This window comes from Vigna radiata, unplaced genomic scaffold (genome assembly GCF_000741045.1).
Source record: "Vigna radiata var. radiata cultivar VC1973A unplaced genomic scaffold, Vradiata_ver6 scaffold_493, whole genome shotgun sequence".
NCBI classification, from domain to species: Eukaryota; Viridiplantae; Streptophyta; class Magnoliopsida; order Fabales; family Fabaceae; genus Vigna; species Vigna radiata.
The window spans coordinates 31,128-35,300 of record NW_014542725.1 but is presented as its reverse complement, the minus strand read 5'-3'; the positions used below and the strand labels follow the sequence as shown (position 1 = coordinate 35,300).

The following is a 4,173-nucleotide window of genomic DNA, read 5'->3' as shown; positions in this document are numbered from 1 at the left end:
TTTGTTTGTGGATTGAAACTGTTATGCAGGTCTGTGTATGTTGTGAACATTACATTGCAGGTACTTGTGGTTGGACAAGAAAAACAAATACAACTCATTTTTCCCTGCACCAAATCGAAGGCTTTACCGAAGGGCGAATGCCTTCGGTAAGGGCGAAAGCCTTCGGAGCGCTCGGTAATTACCGAGGGCTTATGCCCGTTGATAATTACCGAGAGTCAAAAGCCCTCGGTAAAAATAGCGACAACGTATTTACCGAGGACTTTCGGCCCGTCGCCAGGCCCTCGGTAATGGGTCTTTATCGACAGCTTTTGGAGTTTGAAGCAACGAAAAAGGAGAACGCGGAAACTTTAACACCACTTTCCAAATCAAGCTTCTTTTCCTGTCTTTACAAGTAAATTGGACCATACCTGCTATAGATTTTATTTTGGGATGGTTTCAACTTTAATCAAACATATTTAATGTCCATTAAATGTCTTTCGTAAAAATATCTTTTCTTTTCCATTTTTAGTTATCACTTTTTATTATTATAAATATTTGTTTAAGCTTGTGAATTATCATAAACTTAAAACTAGAGGATTTCCAATTTTTTTTTATCAGTAAAAAGGAAACATACACTCTCAAACAACTTTGACCTAAACATATTTAACACGCAGTAATTAAAAATTGCGATCTTTTACTAAGATTCTTTGTTTAGTTTTTAGCATAGCATTGTCCTTTTATAATAATACTTTTTACAGTAATTGTAAGAGTAATTAATATTAAAAAAAAAATATACAAGAGTAATTGTAAAAAAATAATTTATCTTTGTAGTGCGGTTTCTAATTATTTTGATTACTAATTACAATTTAATTAAATTGCCGAGTCTTTATAAAATAGTAGAAATCATAAAAAGACATATAATTAGAGTTTTAATTTGTTTATCAATAAAACGAAAGAAGTTAATTTGAATTGAGAAAAGCGTAGTAGATCTACATAGGAATAGGGGTAGTTGGGTAAATTTATGATGTAATTTATGAACTACCCTACAACTACGTAGTAGATCTTGCGACATTGCATTCCAGGTGCGTGTTTTTTTTTTTTATTTTAACCGTTTAAATTTTGTTCAGTCCGATTATATTATTCTTCTGGTTCAACTGATTAAAATTTGTTTTCTTGTGTTGTGTTTTAGTACAATTTTGTTCTTCTCTTGGGATAACGTAGTACCACATTCTTCTTTTGCTAGCTGCCTCCTAAAAAAAGCGGCGTCTTTTGGATTTCTTATGGCGTTTCGACCCAAAAACGACCCTGGGTGGTTGCCTAGTTATCGTTTCACCGTAATTTTTCCCTCTTGCGGTTGGAAATGGAACTAAGCAAGAACCTAGGTTCGGTTTTGGGTTGAAATGCCATAAGAAATTTAGAAGACACAAGCTTTCTTTGGGAGGAAACTAGTAAAGAAAGAGTGTGCTACTGGACTATCCAAATAAGGGAACAAAACTGCACTAAAACACAACAACTATATTAGACGTCGGTTAATGCATACACCGACGTCTATAGTGATATTAGACGGCGATTAATTACGTGTGCGAAGTCTTTATGTGTTGTTTGACGGCGGTTAATGAGTACTCCGACGTCTATTTAGTGCCCTTAGACGTCAGTGTTTTCCTACACGGGACGTTTAGTGACGTTGGACATGGCACTAACTGACGTCTGCATAGACGTCTGTTATATGAAAATTCGACGTCCTATTGACGTCACACGTATAGACGTCAGTTCAGTATGTGACATTAAAAGTCCAAAATAACCGACGTTAAACAGTGTTTTTCCACTAATGATATATAGATGTAGAACGCCAGAAATTTCCTACTTTAACTTTGCAACCACATTCAGCTATTGCTGTTATCTTTATTTGCTAAACTTAAATATAAATAATTTAATACAAGTAACAAAAACCATATAATAAAATTATTTCTAGGCTAAATTTTCAAATATACGCAAATTATATCTGGAGTGCCAAGCTAGGCCATTACTAATAACTAAGCATTTTATAATAGTCACTTTAAAGACAAACAAACAAACATTTTGAGATTAAAACCAAATTTCGAAACATTTAGCAGAGTTATTTAAGCATATATTTTGTTGATGGCTTTCCAGAACGACACTAGAAACACAATTTCCCAGTTACAATAATATGCAAAGAGTAAATATATATTTATATGTATTGTACAAATAGAAAGTACAAAATCAATGAGAGAAATTTAATTCGAAAAGTTACTGAATGTGAGATAAAACCATGAACAACAGCTCTTTTATGATAATAAATTACTTTCAAATAAGCACACGAAAATTGAGCTAATTAATAAGTAATAACTTGGAAATTTTTTGAAAAATAAAATAAAACTTTGGTCTCTGATCTATTTCCTTTTTCAAATTGGTATAAGAAATTTTAAAGGTATTGTGTATAGGAGGATAAAATATGTTTTCACAAATTTTTCCTATCAAAAAGTTATTTCAGTTAGTTATACAATTAATATTATGTGATCCTTATAAGTTGTTTTTTTTAGTATAGTTCTTACTAATAAAGATTTCAAAATATGTTTAAATTTTAGAGAAATTTTAGAAAAATATGTGACATTTTATAGCGACAAAAATAATATTCTTTAAAAAATATATTTAATATTTTGAAAATCTTGCGAAGAAAACAAAACGCATTTTATCCAATAAATATTCACCAACTAAATTGTTTTTTTTTCATGGATATTTGATGTAAATAGTGTCAATTTTATCTGACGTGATCATTTGTTACTTATCAGTATGATAAATTAGTGAATTATGAATACAATAACTGAAATTGCAGAATTTGAAGACGTGGATTTGCTGTTAAAATGATGATGAACAAATTCCTTGTTGCAACTTTTACAGCAATTATAGTAATGATGGTAACTTTCTTTTTTCTCTTCTCTTATTAATAAAAAATGAACTTTATTTTAGACTAATAAAAGATTCTGTACTTGAACAAGGAAGAAACGTATAGATTTAAACTTATCTCACAAAAGAAAGGATTTCATTACCTTAAAAGCCCCACCTACCCTACATGGGTTTGAAATTTCTTTGAATGATCGATCAATTATTTAACAAGTTCCATGCCTAAAACTAGTTCAACTGGTTTATCTAAACATCGATGTGAGTCGGTCACTAAACAGATAAACCAATTGAATTACCCTATTCCATTGCTCCTTTTATAGGAACAGTGCAATGAGCTATATGCTCTCCATACTGTCAAGGTTCAGACTTTCATCAATTACAGGTGAGATGTTTTTCCATGTATACGTCCATTTTCCTCGTCACTCTTCCAGTAAACTGCCAACAACAACATCATATTAATTAATAAAATCAAATAAAGGAAAACATGTATTCAAAAGCTTTCTATATACCTGTGAACCAAGCTTTCCTGAGCTAGGCGGTGCAAATAGTGCACTCCTCCCGCTAGTCCAGAGCTATCCTTATTCTTTGTTTCCAAGTCAAAGGAGCACTGCCATTTTGACAGAAGCTGGTCCCTGACCACCCCGACGGCGTGGGACTCAGGCTTTGGCGAGCTTGGACTTGAACGCAGCATCGTGGGCAATGGCGGTGGAAGAGAGAGTGAAAAAGAGAAGAAAGAGCGAGAATTTAAGGTTTTCCATTTTAATCGGGAGAAGGGGAAACAGAGCAAGAAAAGAATGGAAGAAGAGAATGTGACATGACGCTGGATCAAGAGAATGGAAGAAGAAATGTCTATTGACGCTGGTTCAAGTCCCTGCAGCCTTAAAAAGACATTTGGGTGGAATCCGTGGGACCCACAGTGACGTGAGAGAGAGAGAGAAAATCTGGACAATGGTTTCACGTGATGGGAGCAGTAAAAGGGTTTTTGTACCTTCATAGGCAAATTTGCCTCATATATTACCAAAATAGGCAAATTCAAACAAATTCAAAGTCAAGGGGAAGTCGTGCTACCCCCTGACGACTTCAAAAACAGAAGTCGTGTCACCATTGCACGACTTCACACTGTTCATATGAACAGTGATGAAGTCGTGCTACATAAAAACGACTTCAAGCTGTTGTAATCGATTACGCAGTGCTGTAATCGATTACCAAAAGCTAAAGTCGTGCCACCCCTGCACGACTTCAGCTTTGTAGACCAAAACCAGTGTGGTAATC

The 4,173-nt window shown here is 33.9% G+C and overlaps 1 long non-coding RNA gene across 1 annotated transcript; it reads right to left on the bottom strand.

Annotated features, from left to right (window-relative positions):
* Window positions 1–3,021: 3,021 nt before the first annotated feature.
* Window positions 3,022–3,815, bottom strand: LOC111240934. The gene is made up of 2 exons (XR_002666599.1): window positions 3,411–3,815; window positions 3,022–3,336 (listed from the first exon to the last, which is right to left on the bottom strand). It is a non-coding gene; the product is annotated as an uncharacterized LOC111240934 (long non-coding RNA).
* Between the last annotated feature and the right edge of the window lie 358 nt (window positions 3,816–4,173).